At 50.2% G+C, this 21,465-nt stretch overlaps 1 protein-coding gene across 1 annotated transcript in view; it reads right to left on the reverse strand.

The window, feature by feature from the left end:
- ATP23 (ATP23 metallopeptidase and ATP synthase assembly factor homolog) overlaps positions 1-21,317 on the reverse strand; it is a 99,762-nt gene extending 78,445 nt beyond the window's left edge. The window contains exons 1-2 of the mRNA XM_027594918.1: positions 21,173-21,317; positions 8,758-8,982 (exon numbers count right to left, since the gene is read on the reverse strand). The gene's annotated coding sequence lies outside the window, so the exon portion shown is untranslated. The remainder of the gene's footprint in view (positions 1-8,757; positions 8,983-21,172) is intronic.
- Positions 21,318-21,465: the final 148 nt, after the last annotated feature.

The following is a 21,465-nucleotide window of genomic DNA, read 5'->3' on the forward strand; positions in this document are numbered from 1 at the left end:
CTGTGGGGAAGGGGAGAGGCTGAGCTGGGGCAAGAACATGAGGATGGGAGGGGAGACTACAGAGCCTCACGAGGACCGGGGACCAGCGGGAGGCCCACAGACGTGGAGGATTCTGCTATTAACATGTCCCTAACGGGCAGGCACTCGGGAGAGTCTGATGTCACCAGCCGGGGTGCTGGGGCGGTGAAGCCAGGAAGAGACAGGGAAGAGGCAGGACTGCTGGGGTGGCGGGGAGGACAGTCTTTGAGCAGAGAACGGGGCCGTAGAAGCGGTGGGTAAAGGGCACGGAGGCCTTCATGCCTGGCGGCAGGTAGGAACCAGTCAAAGGCAAATTAGGCCGGCAAGACCTGGGGAGTCTAGAATCACAAGCACAAAGCAGCCAGTGAAAAATCATGGAGGGAGAGGGTGCTGGAGGGTTGCAAGTTTGGCGCCCGGAGCAATCTGCATGTTTATAATAAAACTGACACTCAGGGCAGCTCTGAATAATTCAGTAGGCACTGTGATCTCCTTACAGTGCGTGTCCCTGGGGTACAAAGGGAAAGGGGCTGGCTCGCCCAGGCCGGCTGCCTTCGCCTGGCTCCCTGAAAGGGCGTGACAGATGGGTCAGCGCTGGCCACCACCCAGTCACGCTTTGCACGGTGATTGGTTTTCAAAGGAGGACAGGGTTTGTGAATGGAGCCAGCTTGTTGCTTGCTGCCTTCAAATGGACGCTGCTGGGTCGCGTGGCCGGCCTGGGCCCCCTTGTGAATGGAGCATCGCCAGTGGGTGGTGAAAAAGCCAGAGGTGACTCCCCCACCCCTCCCCCTGTCACCGCTGAGGCTGAGGGAGGTGAGGGGAAGAGGGAAAAGTACCCCTGACCCATCTCTCTCTGCCGACAGGTTTAACTCTCTATTGGTCCTCGTCTGTGCTAGCCCTCAATCAGTCAGAATCAAATTCAGCTGCATAAAGAAAAAAAAGAGCTGAAACAAGATGGAGTTTATTTTGCCCTCACATAAAGAAGTCTGAAGATGATCAGCACAGACCTAGTTTGTAAGTTCCAAGACCATCAGAGACTCGGGCCTCTTGCATTTTGCGGCTCTGCCATCCTTAGTCCTTCTGTGCCACTCCTGGCCCAACACAGCTGCTCACGCTCCAACATCATGTCCACATTCCAGCCATCAGGAAAAAAGAAGATGGGAAGAAGGAACCCAGGGCACTTGCCAGCCATCTTCTGCAATTTCCCAGAAGCGGCCACACGAAAGCTTATACTTAACAGACCATGACTTAGATGGTTACACCTAGCTGCAAGAGAGGCTGGGAAACGTATTGTTTGCTGTATGCGGCCATGTGTTTGTTGGCAGACAATTCTCCACGGTTCTATTCCATTTCTTCATGTCTTACAAGTGAAACACTGACTGTCCTTTGTTCCAGACTATTATTTCCAGGATAGTGAACACCCATAGAAGGTATATAGAGCCTCCCTCCAGAGCAAAGGGCAGGACATGCTGCCCATTAAAAAAGATTTGGTTTCCCCATGTTTGAGTTCCTCTCCTGAAATGCAACCCACGTGTGTTCAGGCATCACCTGGGTCTCTTTGTGAAGCACTGTGGGAACTGAGGCTGCCACTGTTCTGCTGTTGCTGTGAACGATAAAACGTCCTTCATCTCTGGCCCAGCAACCTCAGCTCCTGCCAGCAACGATGACGTGGGCCAATTTGTTAGCTTATAAATAGGAAAAATCACAGATATTCACACTTCTTGACAGTGTCCAGCTAAGAATCAGGGTTTCTGCAGGGATAGTTACTAACAGTTGGCCACAAGTTCCTTCGCAGCTACCTGAACTGTGCACACAGGTGTTTTCAGGTGCCTCTGCCTCTCCCACAACCAGAGGGAGTGGTCTTCAGGTGAACTTCAGCCGCTTCCAGAATCCCAGCGGGTCCTGAAATGCCCAAAGACGGGGGAGCTGCCGCACCTGCTCACCTCCTCAGCTCTGAGTGTTTGCTCAGGGCTCCATGGACTGCCTGGTCCCCACCTAGTCAGTCTCCACATTAGAGGAGGGTGCCGAGACCTCCTCTGGCTTCTGCATCTGGAGTGACTTGGTGACCTTCTCCTCAGTTCCCTGAGCCAAACCTCACCCCTTCTCTTTCCCTACCCCATCTCTTCCAGATCCCCTCCTCCCCACTTCACCACCAAGGTGTCCCAGGTCAGATCCCCCTAGAATGACAACCCTCAGTTGGCCTGTTCAGCAACTGGCCCCCTGCCCTGAGCCGGTCCTCCTCTGGGCAAGGAGGCTGGGGCCAGCCAGGCCATGTGTGCAAAACCCAACCTCACCCCCACTCAAGATGCTCAGGGGTGTGTGGTGAAAACAACTCCAGGTCATTCTGCATCCCCCTACCACCAACCCATCCCTCTCCTCTCCATCCTGCAAACTAGAACACCCTCCGAAGTCGCTCTAACTCCTCTTACCCCTTACTCCACTCCACTATCCAGTCACTGAGCCCTGCCTCTCAGTTTCTCTGGTGTCTGTCCCCTCTGCCCCAACTCCACTACCCTGTTTCAGACCCCGTTACCTCTCGCTCAGAGTCCAGGCTCCAAAGAGGCACCCAAGTGACCATTCTAACAAGTAAATGAGCCCATAGCCCTCACCAGCCACTGAACAAAGTTTAAACTCCCAACTGTGGAACCTAAGACCTGATTGTTCTATTTATCCAGCTTGTCTCTCTCCTGCCATCTCCTACACACCCCCATGTTCCAGCCACACTGGGCTACTCTGCAGATCCCTGACAACGCTCCCCGACAATCTTAGATGCACCTGCACCCTCACACCTGCTGTCACTTCTGCTAGCAGTGCCCTTTTCTCCTCTCCCTGCCCCCTTCCTGAGCACCTACCAATTTCTATCCATCTTTCAAGACCCAACTCAAGCATGACCTCAGGAGCTGTCCCAGTGTTCCTCCACAATCCAAGCAACCAGGCTCTGCCCCTAAGTGCTGCCCCAAAGTGTGTACGCACAGTATCTCTATAAACGCATGTTCCCGATTATTTGTTCATATTACCTGTCTCTTCCTCCAGACCGTTAAGACCTTAGAGAGCAAGGATCAGAACTGTTCATCTTTGTGACTCAACCAGGCTCAATAAATCCTTGCCAACTGAATAAACGGATTGTCCCTCACTTCACTCATCTCCAATCCCAAGGCTAGCTCAATGGTGAGCTGTGAGCAAGTAACATAGCCCAGAACAGAACCCTTAGCTGCTTCCCTGAGGATTTCAGGCTAGAAGAGGATTTCAGGATGGGGGAAAAGGAGAGTGAGGCTGGGGAGAAATGAATGGGGTCTGGCCCTCATGAAGACCAAGGAATGGGTACCAGGTAATGAGGGGCACAGGGAAGAGTCAGGTCCCAAAAGAAATGCAGACCCGGGTCGGATCACCTGGAGCAGCATGTTCATCTCCTTTCTGGTGTATGCATGGTGGGGGTATGGGAGCAGGGAGGGGAGACCCAGGGCAGGCCTCCGGGTCTAGATTTGTACCAGATGCTCCCAGATCCAGCAAGCAGACCCAGGAGGAATCCCTTAATATCACTCTCAGGAAATCCAGGGCTCAAGGTGTTTCCTAGTCCCCCAGGACAGGAAGCTCAGTCCAGTGCCAGGGACTCTGCCTCCTGCATCATTGCCAAGGAGAGAGACCCTACACGATGAGATCTGGATTACACATTAAGAGGCTTCCAGCCCAAAATGCAAGGAGATATCCCAGATTGGGTCTTGGAGCAGAAAAAGGATATGAGTGAAGGGCGCCTGGGTGGCTCAGTTGGTTAAGCGACTGCCTTCGGCTCAGGTCATGATCCTGGAGTCCCGGGATCGAGTCCCACATCGGACTCCCTGCTCAGCGGGGAGTCTGCTTCTCCCTCTGACCTTACCCCCTCTCATGTACTGTCTCTCTCATTCTCTCTCTCAAATAAATAAATAAAATCTTTAAAAAAAAAAAAGGATATGAGTGAAAAAAAAAAAGAAATCCAAGTAAAGGATGTTGTCTGCTTAATAGTGTTGCACCAATGTTAATTTCTTCGTTTTGACAAATGTACCATGGTGACATAGATATTAACTTTGGGGGAAGCTGGGTGAAGAGTATACGGGAACTCTTTTTACTACCTTTGCAACTTTCCTGTAAGCCTAAAATTATTCCAAATGAACTAAAACAAAACAAAACACACACAAAGACTTTAAAACCTAAGCTCAAGATTTAAGAGGGAGGAAGAGAAAGAAAGCATGAGTTTCAATGGAAGGTAAAGGAGCAAGAAGGGAGGATACATATTTCATTCTTAGGAATCTGAAGACCTTTACTATAGTCATTCATTCACTCAACAAATATTTATTGAGCATCTACTATTACCAAGCATTGTTTTCAGAGCCAGGGATACTGCAGTAAACAAAACAGCCAAATCCCCACTGGAGCTTATATTTTAGTGAGTTGAGAGCTTAATATTATCTAATTCCACTCCCCTGTCCAGGCTCCAGCACTCAACTCCTGAGTGGAGAAAGTGGGGCCAGTTCCTGGTCACATCAGGGTGCAGAGAGGGCTTTGCTTGACCTGAGAGGTCAGCAGACCTGAGGTGGCTCCAGAGAGCGCGCTCAGTTGGGCTAACTCCTTCTCGGCATCTAACTAGTCACAGGCTTTCTAGTTCCTAAAATAAGGTAAATAGTAAGAAACCAACCTTGTCCCAGAGATACGTTGAAGCTCAGTAGGCATGAGAGTGTATTTCAAGTGCCTGTATTAATATGATTGTTGTAAATATTTACATTCAGACCAAGAACTGGGTTAGGACCTCTCTTCTGTAGTGACACCAAACCCTCCTCTCTCCGTGGTCAAAGAACCTCAGAATTGGAGCAGAAACCCGAAGCAAACTTTGCGTGCTCACCCCGTGCAGGGCGCCAGACTGGGCGGTCAGCGGGGACCACCAGCTCCACGATCAAGGCCAGGGTCAGGCCCACGCACCCACCCGGCGCTCGGGCAATCCTGCCACAGCCGGTGGGAACTCGGAGCTGCCCCCCGGCCTGAGCCCCCCACCCCCCACGCCGCCCCCCAACCCCGCGGCAGCCCTGGCTCCCGGGGGCAGGCACTGGCGGCCGCGCGCCGCGCTCCGCACCGCGACCCGCGCCTGGGGTGCGGCGGGAGGCACAGAGGCCGGGGCCGCGCCCCTCTGGCCCCGGCCCAGCAGCCTTCGGAGGGAAAGTTGTTGCTCAACCCTGAGGAATGCGGAGCCAAAGCGGCGGCGGGAGGAAGCGGCGGGAGATTACGGCCACAGCCGCCGGGGGACCGCGGCGGGGCGGCGCGCGGCGAACTTCGCCCAGAAGTAAACAGCGGCCCCGGCCCGGACAGCGGCGCCACCCGACGCCCCGGCGGGCCCGCAGCCTGGAGGTGACACCCACGCGGGCGGCCTCCGGTGCGGCGTGGGGCTGCGATGGCCCGGGCCAGGCGCCCGCCCCCGGGCCGTTGGAGGAACGCGGGGCAGAGGCAGGCCCCAGGACCAGGCAAGAACCACCCACTGAAGACTCCAAGGCGGCAGGGAGTTTTGGGTTTTCTGTTCACGATCGGTCTCCCACGCCCAAGAGTGCCTTGTGAACATAGTAGGCGCTCAAGAAACGTTTTGGAGAGAGTGGCCCAACCCCCCACCCTCCAGCCTCCGTTTCGTCCTGCGAACCAGGAAAGGTTGGATCCCCGAGGCCCCTGGCCACTCTGAAATTCTAGGATGCTGAGATTAAATCCCATGTGTACTGCTGTGGTTTTGCTTTTAGTTTTTCAGGGACATTTTTAGTGCTACCCTTTATGATGTGCCAGGAGTGAATTTGACACCAGATGGCTTTTTTTCTTCTTCTTTTTTTTTTTTTTAAATAAGAAAGAAGACAAAGGGAGGGAGAAAAATATTTTCCAACTGGCAGTGCTGACAGCATTTTGGAAGAGAATCCAGGGAGGCAAAGAGGAGCTGTTTCAGCTTGATTTTTTCCTCCTCCCGCACACTCTGCCACCCTGGACTCCACCATAGATGGGGTAGATCATACTGGAGCTTTTTATAGATGAGGCAAAGGGAACATCATCACAGGAAACTCCACCCCCAGTTGGTACTTGCTTTGTCCTCTCTGCCTCTCCCAGAGGACCAGCCCCGGAGCCACAGGGTTATTATGGACTGCAGCTATAGGCGGAAGGCTGACTCTGGGGTTAATTAGAAGACCAGAGAGACACCTGGCAAATCAAAAGTTAGAGCTCCCTGCCTGGGGAGCATTAAGGAAAAATAGCCAACATGGCAGTGCCTTTTCTGGAATGCCTCTTCTCTTGGATCCCAACTCCCTCTCTTCACACGGGGAGGAGAGGAACTGGTCCTCACGCAGAATGGCCTCTAGCTCCGTTCTTAGTGTTGTGGCAAGAAGGGAAATTCCTAGAATGAGCCAGTTTGGCAGCATGTACAATGGCATCAACCCAGGATGCTGCAGTCAGATGGCCTGGGTTCGAATCTTGGCTGCACCCGTTACTAGTTGTTTGACAAGGACATGTGACCTTATCTCTGTGCCTTACTTAGTCTCTTCAACTGTGAAGTGGGATAACGTCCCCACCTACTAGGATTGTTGTGTGGATTTAATGAGATAATACAAGAAAAATGCTAGTGGTCTGCCTCTTCAACAGACCAACATGGTAAGCAATCAGCATTTTTCTTTCCTGTTCAGCTACAGGACCCCCCAAACTAGGACCTTGTGCTGGGTAGGCCCCTGAAGAGCCCACTAGGACAATGTCACCTTTGGGCCAAGGAGTCCTAGTCCAGCTGACTGCTCCCTCCTCCTCCTTCACACCCCCAGAAGGTAGAGGAAGGTAACACCGAATAAGCAGAAATCATGTGTCAGGCTCCACCTGGATGAATTACCCCTCAAGGGGTCTGGAAGGGGGGGGGGGCTCAGTAAGAAATAGGCCACCCTTAGCCCTAGGGGAAGAAGTGAGCAGTGGGCAGGAAAGGAGAGCTATTGGTGCTAGGTTGGGAGGTTGTGACCAATGCAGTGAGGGGCTTGTGATGGCCACCCATGGTCTATAACCCTAGGGGGTATCCTCGATTTTCTGCTGATAAATTGTTTTCTAATTGTTTCAGGGGCAGTATTCCTGAATCCTTGACCAGCAAGCTCCGTGAGGCCAGGACTTTCTGTTGGATCCATCCCACACGAACTCCCAACAGAAGCCACACAAACACTCTGGAGATGCTTACTGATCTGGTTGAGCTGTTTTTTATAGTCTGAATGCGTCTCCAGGAGATTCATATGTTGTGATCCTAAACCCCAGTGTGACAGTTTTAGGAGGTTGGGCCTTTGGGGGGTGATTACGTCATGAGCCCTCCTGAATGGGATTAGTGCTTTTATAAAAGAGACCCCATAGAGTTCTCTCACTCCTTCTGCCATGTGAGGGCGCAGCCGGAAGACGGCCATCTCTGAACCAGGAAGCAGGCCCTCACCAGACACTGAAGCTGCCAGCACCTTGATCTTGGACTTCCCAGCCTGCAGAACTGTGAGAAATACATTTCTCACCTAGTCTATGGCATTTTGTTACAGTAGCCCAAATTAAGACATGTTAAAACGGGGGAACAGGTTGGAACTCCAGACTGGATGGGCAAGGGGAGACAGCAAGTAGCTGGGCCCTCAGAGACCAGAGGGTCACCTGCTGGCCCCAAGCGTCTTTCCTTCAACCCACAGGCTCTCCCTTCAGATACTCCATTCAAATTTTTCCAGCCCCTAGAAAGTCAGTGATACCCAAGTTCCCAGCCTGTCCTGCCACAGGGCAGGTCTCCAGCTACTCTGTCACTCCCAGCCCACATGAGCCTCAAAGTCCAGACTTACAGCCACCTCTTCCCTTTCTGGAATGGGCACTGAACTCTCAGCCAGGACAGAGCCAACTGCTGCCCTGAAACATTCGGGAAATCTCTAATGTCCTTATTCACATGGCTGGCTAATTCTCCCTTCGGGTCTCCTCTTCAGAGGGGACGTCCTTGACTACCCTCTATCAAAATTAACCACTCCCCTAAAATTACCTACATTATCTTATCCTGTTTATTTTGTTATTTGCATGCTCATGGTCCCCCCACCACACCTGGGCTAAAAGTTTCATGACAGCAGGGGATCTTGTCTTCTGCTCATCATTATGCTCATCCTCACCCCTGTCACAGTGCCTGGTATACAGCAAGTGTCTACTTAATGAGTGGTGACCTCCTCCCTGAGTTGTTCCCCTTCTCTCTAGCGTCTTCCATCCATTCTCATCTATTAGGTAATTCTTGTGTCCCCAAAAGATGCATCGGCCTCGTTTATTTGAAATCTTATTAACACTACCCTTTTCGCCATCAGCTTCTTTGCCCCTCGGTCACCCCACCAAATACCCAGGGAAGATACTTGGTATTTATGTGATAGTTAGGACCTTTTGGTTGAAAACCACAGAAGACCCACTAAAAGTGACTTCAACAATGAGCAAGTATATCATTCTTCAGAGGCAGAGAGGGTTAATTCCATCTTCAGGAAAGTCAAGGCTCCCCTCAAACTTCCAGACAGCTTGTGGCTCTGTCAGGACCTCTGGGCTAGTGGGCTTCCCCTCCATCTCATTGGCCAGGGCTGCCCCACATGCCTGGGCCTAAGCCAGGTGCTGGAAGGAGGCAGAAGCACCCCAACTGGTTGCCTAGACTTAACATTCCTCTCCTGTGGGCTGAGGGGGTCTCCTTCCCTGGGGACAGGGCAGTGTACATTCAGGAACAAAACCAAGGCTTACCAGCACAGAAAAGAAGGTAGGGAGTGCTGTTGAATCCATGAGCTGCCTGCTAGCGTTCCACTCAACTGTTTTCCTGCTTCAGTTAGCCAGAGTCAGTTCCTGTGGCCTGTGACCACAAGATTCTGGCTGATGCAGATCTGGGGCTATGCAGCGACGAGTGACAGGAGGAGCGTTCGTGGCCAGGAGGGTGATGTCAGCGCACGTCCACAACACAGAACAGCCACACTGAAAAAGAGGTGAAATGGCCCTAAGACCCCGGGAAATGCCTGGTGGGTTCTGAAAGTGAGGTTGTTAGAGCTCAGAGCCAGCAGCTGTATATTTCAGGTGACTGGACTACACTGGTGCCCCAACGTGCTGTGACCTGGGGATGGCGCTCACATGGATGTTCAGTTCATAGTAAAGTGGATTAAAGTGACCACCCTCCCTTCTTAAAATTCTCTCCTCCCTTGATGTCCAGGGGGCCATGCATCTAGAAGACTGGCCTCTCCCACCCATTGCCTTCCTTCCAGAAGACTTGAGCAAGTGCACCACCATTTCCCCAGCTCACCTCTCCCCCTCCCCAGATACATGCTGCTTCATGGTTCTGTTCTTGAGCAGCTCTCCCTCCTCTGGACCCAAGACTCCACCGTCACTCAGACCTGCCCCATCCCCCAATCTGAGAGTCAGACCTTCCTGCTGGGACCTTAAACTCCTTTCCTTCCTCCTCTTGGAGGCCGGCTCCCACCGAGCCTGCTTTGAAGAACTTGGTTCAGTCCCTGGCACACAATCAACATCTGACTGTGGTTGTCAATCTCATCTTATCTTCTTCTGCCTCATGGTGAATGGCCTGCCTCAAGGCCAGCCACTTTGCTGCCCCTTTCTCTAGTTCTAGAATGTCCCCCACCCCTCTCACGCTCTTCCTGTGAGCTGGGGCTTTCTTCCCCATTGCTCATGACCTCCATCCTTGTTCCACTGATTCTCACTGTCTCACCTCAACTAGACCTCTCTGGGGCCCAGTAATCCTTGTCACCTTTGGGGGGTTTCCAATCAAGTTCCCAGAGCAGCTCTTCTAAGCTCCTGAAGCTCCCCTCCTCCCCCTGCTCACCTTTCTCCTACAGATAACCCACTCCCTCTTTGTCAGCAGGAGCAGGAATAGGAGTGTTGGGCACAGACACCACTATTATCTACCTCAAGAAGACAGCTCGGACTTCTGGTCACAAAATGGTGGAGTAAAGCTCTTTCCATCTCCTTTTTCCCCTCAAAAATCAACCCCCAAATGATATGGAGAATAAAATAGAGAAACCCAAACTCCATCTTTAACCAAACTAGCAGACATTTAAAATCTTGAACTACATCATATGAAAACAGAAAGTGGATGCAAAAGTGGCAAACGACTAAGAAAGTCAGGCCCAAAACGTCCAGAGGCATACACCCATAAAAAGCAAGCTGACGGGGCACCTGGGTGGCTCAGCCAGTTAACTTAGTTAACGCTTCAGCTGAAGCGTCGGCCTTCAGCTCAGGTCATGATCTCAGGGTCCTAGGATCGAGCCCCATGTAGTGTCCTGTGTAGTATCCTGTCGGGCTCTCTGCTCAGCAGGGAGTCCGCTTCTCCCTCCCTCTCTGCCCCTCCCCACCCTAATCATACTCTCTCCCTCTCTCTCTCTCAAATAAATAAATAATCTTAAAAAAAAAGAAGAAGAAGAAGGAGCAGCAAGCTGACTCTTCCCTCAGAACCCCTGAGAAGCTTGGGAATTGGAAGTTGCGAGTAAACTACAAGACAGGGGTCTAAAAACTGAGGGCCTGTTCAAAGATCTATTTAAAGAGCAATTCGATAGTCAGGAAAGTCAGCTGTACCCAACACAATCAAATGACTTATTGTGTCCCCTTCCCCACTCATGCAGGAGACAGGAAGATGGATTCTGGAGACACTGAACTTTCCTGGGGGAGGCAGTGGAGAAGAAAGAGCGAGAACAAAAATGGAGTGAAAGTCAGCATTCTGAATTGGGTTACTCAGCCGGCTTACCACACACTGCTCCCCACTTCCCGTGCTACACCCAGCTCTAGGACTCTGGGTAGGTGGCCTTATAACCTTCAAGCTGGAGACTAGACCAAAGGATCCAATTCTGGAAAAAACCAGACTGTGCCACTGATACTGACAACTGGGATTCCCCAATGAAAGAGTCCAGCCAGCCGCCTGACTGCCCTACCGTGAGCCCACACTGAGAATTTCCAACTGCGTCCGGTGCCTCCTTCTCAAATATGAATGGACGACCAAGGAAGACCAGACCTCTATGGAAAGTCTACAATGTGATACATACCAAAACAACAGAAAATGTGAAATTGGAGGAAACAGAAACAATATAAAGAGAACATTTCAAATTAATATCCTCAGAGAGATGACACTGCATGCATCCAGAGAACCAAGAACATGAAACCATTCAAATGGAAAAGAAAAGAAAAAACAAGGAACATGAAAGCCCTCTTGAAAATTAAAAAAAAGAAGAAGAAGAAGTAGAAGAAGGGGCACCTGGGTGGCTCAGTTGCTTGAGCGTCTGCCTTCAGCTCAGGTCATGATCCCACGGTCCTCGGATCAAGCCCCGCATCACATGGGGCTCCCCGCTCAGGGGGAAGCCTGCTTCTCCTTCGGCCTCGGCCTCTGCCCCTCCCCCTGCTTGTGCTCTCACGCGCTCTCTCTGACAAATAAATAAATAAAATCTTTAAAAAAAAAGAAGAAAGAAAAGAAAAGAAGAGAAAAGAAAAGAAAAAGTTCATGACAACATACTTAGTAAATGGATTGGAATGTAACATTGACGAAATCTCCCAGAAAATAGAAAAAAAGAGATGGCCAGTAAGAAAGAAATAATAAGAAAATCAAAGGATCAATCCAAGAGGTCCGGTATCCAAATAATAAGAGTTGCAGACGTTTCAAAGAAATAATAAAGATATTCCCAGAAGTAAAGACATAAATTGTTAAAACAGGTTCTTAAACCTTAGCATGCACAAAAATACCTGAGGGCTTGTTAAAACACAGATTATATATACAAATATACATTAATATATAATATTGCTCAGCGATAGAAAAAGAAGGAAAAAAAGTTTTTTAAAGATTTTATTTATTTACTCATGAGAGACAGAGGGACAGAGAGAGAGAGAGGCAGAGGAGAAGCAGTTTTTTAAAGATTTTATTTATTTATTTGACAGAGAAAGAGTGAGAAAGCACAAGCAGGGCAGAGGGAGAAGCAGACTCGATCCCAGGCCCCTGAGATCATGACCTGAGCCAAAGGCAGACGCTTAACCGACTGAGCCACCCAGGCATCCCAAAAAGAAGGAAATCTTGCCATCTGCAACAATATAAACGCACCTTGAGGGCATTATGCTAAGTGAAATAAATCAGACAGAGAAAGACAAATACTGTCTGATCTCACTTACATGAAGAATCTAAAATATATTATTTTTTAGATACTAAAATATTAAGCAAATATTAAACATAAAAATATTAAACAAACAAACAAAAAACCAAGCTCATTGACAGAGAACAGACTGGTGTCTGCCAGAGGCTGGGGGTGGAAGTGAGCCAAGTGGGTAAAGGGAGTCAAGAGGTACAAACTTCCAGTTATAAAACAAGTAAGTCTCAGGCACACAATGTATAGTAGGGTGACTACAGTTAACAATATTGTTATCGCATATTTGAAAATTGCTAAGAGAGTAGATCTTAAAAGTTCTCATCATAAGAAAATAATGTGCCACTCTGTATGGTGACAGATGTTAACTAGACTTAGTGTGGTGATCATTTCATAGTATGTACAAATATCAAATCATTATGCTGTACACCTGCAACAAATAGCATGTTGTATGTCAATTATCTCTCTATAAAACAAACAACAAAACACAGGTTGCAGGGGCGCCTGGGTGGCTCAGTCAGTTAAGCGTCTGCCTTCAGCTCAGGTCATGATCCCGGGGTCCTGGGATCGAGCCGCACATCAGGCTCCCTGCTCAGCAGGGAGTCTGCTTCTCCCTCTCCCCTGCTTGTGCTTTCTCTCTCTTTCTCTGTCAAATAAATAAATAAAATCTTTAAAAAACAACAACACAGGTTGCTGGGACCTAAGGAGAGTTTCTATTCATTAGATGTGGGCTGGGGCTCACAATGTGCATCAATACCTATCATGTTCCCACAGGTGATACTGATGCTGCTATCTGGGGACTACACTTTGAAAACCACTGTTAGATTAAAGAGTCCTATCAAGTGCCATGAAAAATGGCCCATGCCAATACATTATGATGTTTTAATACATCAGGGACAAAAGAGAAAAATCCTAAAAGCAGGGGTGGGGGAGGGAGATGAATTCAAAGTCTCAGGAATCAAAATAGCATGAAACCTCTACTGCAAAATTTTCGAAGCTGCAAGGCAAAGGAGCGATGTCTTCAAAATTCTGAAGGAAAATGATTTTCAACCTAAAATTCTATACCCAGCCAAAACTATGAAGCAAAAGTGAGAGTGGGAATGAAACCATTTGGGGTATGCAAAAGTGTCTAAAACGTTATACCTCCCAGGCACTTTCTCAAGAAGCTACTGGAGGATGTGTTTCATCCAAACAAGGAAGTAAACAGAGAAAGATACTGAGTCCTTGAAAGAGGAAAAGGGCAAAGGGAATTCTTAACTACTGGCAATGGGAAGTCCGAGGGTGACAGATACGCTACAGACCTCAACTGGAGAGCAATGCATCCAGAGAAGAACGGAAGGATGCAGCTCCCCAGGACAAATGTCTCCAAGGAAAAACAAAACAGAACTGGTAAGATTATATGACAGGTTTGGCCATATGCAAAATTGTACTGAGAAGGCATTTTACAGAGCTGTTGAAGGGTGTGGGAAGACAGAGCCAGAGATTCAAAGAAAACCAAGCAAAGAAAAAAATGAGGCAATTCACTCCAGGAAAAACAAGAAAGTTGTACAAGAAAGGAAATGTAAACAGAGCATCCAACAAAAAGTTATATTAGAAGAGGAAATGTAACCAGAATACTTGCCTCAAAAGTAAACAGTATTTTCAAAGTCAATAATGAAATCACTGAACATGGATTTAACCATAAATTATGATCTAAACATCAAGGGGGTGGGGCAGGGGAAGAGGGGAGCAAGAATCAAAATCCTCATCTACCAAAACAAGAAGTCAACAAAGGAGCTGGATGAATCCAGAATGGCAGTGCATAGATTATTTAGAAATAAGGAAGGAAATACCAGAAGAAACAACTAAAACAGTTGAAAGTGGTTGTCCTTAGGGAGTAGGATAAAGATTGGGAAAAAGGCCAGGGGACTTCTGTTTTTGTTACAGCCCCTCAGAACTATCGGATTTTTTAAGCCTTGTGTATGTAGTATCTTGATAAAAATAAATATTGATTTTATAGAGCAACTATAAAAGGAGCTGTGACATTCTCCACTACAGCGCTCCTGTAGGACCCTAGGTGGAGTCCAAGGGGCACCTTCTCGGGTGGCATTATTTATCAGCTCAGCCCTCTTCCTCTCCCAAATGCGTTCTCTCCATCTCCTCCTATTTTGTCAGCCAGCAACTGAGTGGCTGTGTGCCAACCCTCCTTCACTGGCAGTTTCCAGAATGTGCCTCTGGGACTCTGCATGCACTGTGCCTTCTACCTGGAAGGCTATTCATTCTTTCCTTCTCTCCCCACAGCCCGACAGATTAAGGATGGTTTATAGTTCAGGCCTCTAACACTTTGTCTTTAGCCAGCCTCCTCTCCCACCTAATTTGGGCTAAGTGTTCCTCTTTCCCACAGCCCCTCTGCCCCACGGATGCTCTCAGCACTGTGAATGCCCCTCCAGTGTTTGGCTTTCCCACAAGACTATGAGCTCTATGAGGGCAGGAATCCTGTCTTACTCACCGTAGCCCCAGGACAGGTTGATGATTATGCAAGTCAATGATTATGCAAATAGTTGAATACATGACTCACATTAAGTAAGGGCTCAATAAATATTTGAATGAGTGATTTAATGATTCACAAAAAAATGCAGACCTCTCCCTCCATCCAAAATATGGCTCCCTTCTACCATCTCCATTCCACCATCTGCTCTCCTTCCTACAAGGTCAAACCTCTTAAGCAGGGTGGCTATGGCTGGTACCTCACCTTCCAATCCACTCACTCACCCCTCAGCCCCAAAAAGAAGCCAAGGCCCCTTGGTGTGACCAGGGTCAGCTCCAGTAGGGCTTTCTATCAGAGTTGGCACCAAAATGCAGTAAGCAATTTAGGGACCATCTGCCCAGCCCAGAGAGAAAGCAATCCCCTTAGTTTCCCTAACCCCAGACCCAAAGTACAGCTCTCAGAGGTCTGGAACCCAGGCTAACCAGAGGGAACAGGGTTAGCTCTTGACTTGGCCTGCCTAACAGGGACAGACAGCGTCCTAAACTAAGAGATTGGCTCTACCCAGTCTTCCCCCCTTCCCTGTCCACTTTGCAGGCCAAGAGCTAAGATTCTAGCCCTCTGAGCTGCCATGCCTTGGCAACTCCCTGCTAGTGTCTTCCATAGGAAAGGTATGTGGCCTGGCCTGGGGTGCCGCGAGAGCTGGAGGTAAGAAGCCTGAGTGCTCAGCATTAGCCAGACACACAGTAGGCGCTGGAGGGTAAAAACCCACCATGCATCACTCCCAGGGTTCCAGAAGCCAAAGCAAATCTGGCCTACGCTAGGTCCAGGGAGAAGGGACCAGCATCTGCAACCCTGGAAAGCCTCGAGGTCGCCAGCCTGGGTCAGGGGCATCCTGCCGCCCCACCCCCACGCGCCACGTGACCTCAAAGGGCCGCCAGGGGTTTGGAATGTGGCGACCCAAGCTGTGCCCCTAGAGGGGCCCGCAGAGCAGCGGTGGAGGGAGGGGCCTCACCCGGGCCGGAATGACTGGAGGGCTGGGGGTGGGGCTCCGGAGGGGCCCCTTCTTTCCTTTCCCACGGCGCCAGTCGTTGGCTTTGGGGGACGGAAAGGGGGGGAAGCAAGGGATGAAAGAGGTTTGGCTTCGTCTAAGGAACCTGTAAATGCGGCCCAGAAACTCGATCTGCTCCAGTCGCTTCCCTATTTAGGAGAAGGGCTGGAGCGGGGCGATTAGGGGCTGCTGGGGGCGCAGGTCACGTGGCCACCTAGGACTAAGTGACGGGGAAGAGGGGCGAGGCTGTGCACGGGAGGAACCTGGATTGAGGCGGGTGGGAGTCGCAGCACCCACCCCAAATAGCACCATTTGTCTTTATCTTACACTCTCGCACACTGACCGTGGGATGGGGAGGTCTAGGGTCTGCCCTGCTGCAGGTTCATCTACCCAACGAGCCCTTTGAATGCCTGGGCGAACTGTGTCTGTTGGTTTCACCAAGCCTCCATTGGCCTGAGTCTAGTTTCCAAAGCTCCGGGCAGATAGGACTCCCGAGTCCCAGGCTCCGGTGTCTGTGCTGTCGGTTAGGCTCCCAGGCTCCACTCTGGGTCCAGGACTCCCACTTCCTGAGGGGTAGAAAAAGTGCCTACGATGCTGGCATCCTGCCTCCCAGCCTCCCTGGCTCAGTGCCCCAGGAGTACAGCAAGGAGGAAGATGCCTCCTGGGACTGGCTTCCAACAGAGCCTACTATGTGCCAGGCTCAGTGAGAGGCATCAGGAGTGCGGAGAAAAAAAGATAGTACCTGCGCTCAAGTACCTGCCCACTTATAGTGGGGGGGGGGGGGGGCAGTCCAGAACAATCAGAATGAAAATAGGAGCACAGAGAAGCATCTCAGACAGACCTGGGAGGATTTGAGGAAGAAGTGGCAATTGAAATGTATTTGATAGGGGGAGGAGTCAGCCACAGAGAGGAAGCAAGGCATCCAAGCAGAAAGAACTGCATGTGCAAAAGCATGGAGGCAAAGGGTGTCAAAGAATCACAGGTGCTTGGTTTCTCTGGACAGAAGCATGGGTGGGTGTGTGGAAGGTGTAGGAGATGGGGTAGGTAAGCCAACAGGAGCCAGATCTTGGAGACCATCTGTGCCCAGCTAGGCATCTGAGCTCCATCCTGAAAGTTCCACATAGGCAGGATGAGATCTGCATCTTCTAGGAGAGCTAGGATTTGAATTTGGGACCTAGAGAAGGAAAGAGGTTGGTTAGGAGCCTCTTGCCAGCCTCCCTTGAGGTAGCAGCCAGGAATGTAAAGGAGGACAAGGCCTGACTAATAGTACTTGGAAGGGGAAGAGGCCCTAGTCTGCAGGACTGATTGGGGGTGGACATGAGGAGGAAGAGTCTTGGGTGACCTCAGGTTTCTAGCTTGGGGAACTGGGCAGATGCAGAAGGAACAGGTCTGGAGGGAAGGCTGATGCTGGTGAGAGTGATATTTCCTAAACATTCCCAGTGTTTCAGGCACTAACTCTTCACATATTATCTCATTTAATTCTCACAATAACCTATAAAGTAGGTACTAGTGTTATCCCCATTTTAATATGAGGAAGGTAGTCAAAAGGTTAAGTAACTGAGCAGTAGAGTTGGGATGATCAGCATGCCTGCACCTTGCAGAATGAATCTCCCCCAATCTGAGGCCCCAGTGAGGTGTCCCAGGCTACTCTACAGAGAAGCTATACCCACTCCCATTAGCTCTTCCCCAGCCCCCAGGATCTGGCACCCCCACCAACTGTTCACTCCCCTGTCCCCTCAACCCGACCCGACCCAACCCACCGCCCCCTCAGGACCTTGCTCTGAGCAGCCAGGACAGGAGTGAGCAAGCCTTGTGACAGGAGGGCACAGGGCTCTGGAACCCTGGCGCTTAGACCCCACCTTCCCAGTTATAATACAAAACAGAACTGAGACTCTGCAGGGACAATCAGAGAAACCAAGAAAATGGATGTGTTCCGTTTGTAAACACTTTTTTTAAATGGAACATTTCAGTGACATCAGAAGGTCACAAAAGGTGTCCCTTGGCCCAACCCTATGTTTATTTTCTGTGGTGAAAGGGGCAGGGTTCTGGAGCAGCATGCACCTCCCTGGGAGGAAGCCCCTCCAGCTCTGTTTCCCTTTCCCAAAGCTTGGCTTAGGAACACCGGGTCCCACTCCAGCAGCTACAACAGACAGACAGGGACAGCCGCTCCTTTGAGCCCCACCCTCACGGCCCCAGGGTTCTGGCACTCGGTGGGAGTGGGGGGGGGGGGTGTGCTTCTGTTTTCCTACTGCCCCTCACCAAGGCTCCAGGTGAGGTAAGGGTGAGGCAAAGGGATGAAGCAGGTAGGTGAGCTTTCTCTTGGGAGAGCTGTCAGGCCCAAAGAGCCCTGGCTTCAACTGTCACCCTAAACCTAATTAAACAGCCTACCCAGTCACACAGCCAGCACCTGGCCCCGGGCCTAGAGGCAGGAGGTTATTGAAGAGGCTGTTTTAGGCAGAAGTGGGAATGTCCACCTACCTCCCGCTTCCACCACCCGCGTAACCGAGAGCTTTCTCAGGTGGAGACCTCTAATCTGGGAGCCGAGCAGGAAGAGGCCCATGGCCTACCTGTGTTTGGGGGTTCCAGGCTCCAGTAACTCTGACACTGCCTTTTAATTTCTGGAGGCACAAAGATTCCCACCAGGTTTCTCGGGGACCTTCCCTCATCTGTCGCCCCCACCCTGAGATCTATTTGCGCCCTTGTGCCTCTCTCTAGTCTTGGAAGGGTTTCTGTCTATTTTCTTATACATAAACCTTGCTTTGACCTCAGAACAATGGGGACTTGAGTGCCATCTCCTGCATCTTTTAGGGACAGCTAGACCCTATACAGAGAAGGCCTCTACAACAGACAGGAGATATAGTTGTTCCAACTGTAAGTCACTACCTGGTAGTGGGTCATGAAATCAATTGGGGGGTCATGGCCAGCACCTTGAAAACATGAAATACAAGATAGAAAACAGAAATATCAGGGGGCGCCTGGGTGGCTCAGTCCATTAAGTCCGACTCTTGGTTTTTTGGCTCAGGTCATGATCTCATGGGTTGTGGGATGGAGCCTGGAGATGGGCTCCGTGCTCAGCGGGGAGTCCGCCTGAAGGGTCTCTCCTCTGCCCCCGCTCCCCACCCCTCACCCACACACACATGCACGCCCTCCCTCTCTCTTTCTCTCCCTTGCATAAATAAATCTCAAAAAAAAAAAAAGCTTGTACTCAAAAAAGAAAATATCAGAGTGCATGTACATAGCAAGGGTAAATACTGTCCCAGGAAACTTGTTTTAGTTATCTTACAATATAAAATGTGTTTCTTGCTGTGGGGCTCTGAACTCCTGGACAAAAGAGCACTGGTTACGACACAGAGTCAAGACTCACACAGCAAACACATAAGGCTGCCTGCCCTGTGGCAGGCAACACGCTAGGTACAAGAGACACACTAATAAATAATACATAATTCATTAGTCTCAATAATCTCAATCCATCTTCTGGTTGGGAAGCTGATAAGCAAACTGTCAGTTGCAGGGCAAAATGTTAAGTGCTTTAAGAGAGTGTGTAGGAGGCTTTAAAGCCCTAATGTGAGACTGGGTATCTGGGAGGGCTTCCCAGAGGAGGTGATGCAATTAGCGTTCTTAGCAAGAAAAGATAGTGACTAGGTTCTAGTATTTCCTCCATTCTATACATAGGAAAGGAACTATGGTAAAGGTTCAAGAATTCTAGTCTTGAAAGTCTAAAGACAAATTCTAGTCCTGCTTCCTCCTCTTAATAAGCTTATGAGAGACCTTAGGTAAGTCAATTAACCTTTCCAGACCGTTTCCTCATTGACAAAATGGGCATAAAATTGCTCTGTCAGCCTCAAGGAAATGAGATTAAATGAGATAGAGAGGGTATGTGAAAGTATTTTGTAAACTATAAGTGGGGGAGGGACTGTCGCCATGGATGAGGAAACAGAAGCCTAAAGAGGTGGAATGTCCTGCCCACCACTACAGAATTGGGGGTAGCAGGTGTCTCTCAATCCTCAGTTCTCAGCTCCTGCCTGCACTCTTCCTCCTGCCATCCCAACCCAACTACCTTGCAAAGGGGCAGGGGGCAGGGCCCAAAAAGGGGCCCCCACACCCTGACTACTGAAGATTTACCTTTAAGAATTCTATTGGTTTAGTGATCTTTTACTAATGAGGGGAGATAAATACGTAAGAACGCTTCCCTGGGGCGCCTGGGTGGCTCCCGTTGGTGAAGTGTCCCATTAAGTGTTCCACTCTTGATCTTGGCTCAGGTCATGATCTCAGGGTCGTGAGATAGAGCCCCTGTGTCAGGCTCCAAACTCGGCACAGAGTCTGCTTGTTCCTCTCCCTCTGCTCCTCACCCTGCTCGTGTGCTCCTTCTCTCTCTCACTCTCAAATAATCTTAAAAAAAAGAAAAAAGAACTCCTCCCTTTCCCCTTCCGTTAATGAATTAAGATGTACCCAAACTCAGTTTTAAAGTTACATAAGCACCATTCAGATCTTCTGTAACAGCTTTCATCTTGGAAAAACAGCATTTCCACTAATATGGTGTTATATAAAAAGGTTTTGTGTATGTGTGTGTAGGAACAGAAGAACCAGGCACGCATGAGCACTATTAAGGCACACAGGCTGATACACATCACAACCTCACCTGTCCTCATGAAGGAGGGACTGTGAGGGGACAGGTATTTGATGGTACCTGGGGATTTAAGATGTGACCTACTTGTCCTACACCCCCCCCAGTGAGGCCTGGTGTAAGTTGGGCAATGGAAACTGCAGAGGGAAGGCCATCAGCTGCTCCCACTTGCCGGGGACCAGAGAAGTCCTGACCCTCTGGAAGACCCTTCCTTGGTAGGTGAGTTCCATTAAATCATTGACTATTAGGTTTGGAAGGAGCTCAGAAGTCACCTGGTACAGTCACCCTACATCACTCCTGCCAGCCTTGAACAACCCATGTCACCTGTGGACAGATGTAGCTCACTGGAAAGGGCCTGATATTGAGCTGAAACTTGCCTTTCTGGAACTCTCACTCGTTGGGAGCAAATGTGTGTATATCCCTCACCTAAAGCCTTGAAAAGTCCAGGAACCATAGCCAGGGGAGGGTGCCTGAGGCCTAAGAGCAAAGGAGGGCAGCACTGAGTCAGCCTAGCAAAAGCTCTTCCCTTAGAGAACTCTATCCATCTAATCTGAAGCTGGGATGACAGGGGAAGGGGGCGGGAAGGAGGTAAGCCCTTAATGGGAATGAGTGAGTGGCTCTGAGCAAAGCCCTGCGACTCAGGTCTCATTAGAACTGTAGGTCAGACAGTCCCGAGGTCAGTTCCAGTTCTGATATTCTGGGGTTCCAAGTCCGCCTCCCACCCACATCCCTTTCAAGATTCACTGGTTGTACTTTTATGTGAAACTGGGGGTCCACGATTCGAGGGCCAAGCAGGAAGTAAGAACACTGCCCCGAACCCTCCCATCCTGGCCGGATCTGGGTTAGGATTCGCGGCTTGCCCTGGTTACCCGAAGGGCGGAACCATTCCACCTTACCCGAGAACCGACGCACAGACGTGAACACACCAGCCCGAGTAGGGAAACGTGAGCTTTGGAGTGTCCTTTTAAGTAGTTGGGAAGGGGGTGTGGCCGAGGAGACTGGGAGGCCTCAGCCGGGCGAGGGGGGAGTGGCCCGGGGGCGTGGCCGTAGCGACTGGAATGTTGTTGGGTCCTCGCACCGCATAGTAAGGAGGGGCCACGCCTCTTTTCTCCGAGAGGGCCAATCGGAGCGCAGGAGCGGTTTCAAGTCTCCCCCGCCAGCCTGCCCGCCCGCCACCCCACCCCCCTCG

This window comes from Zalophus californianus, chromosome 9 (genome assembly GCF_009762305.2).
Source record: "Zalophus californianus isolate mZalCal1 chromosome 9, mZalCal1.pri.v2, whole genome shotgun sequence".
NCBI classification, from domain to species: Eukaryota; Metazoa; Chordata; class Mammalia; order Carnivora; family Otariidae; genus Zalophus; species Zalophus californianus.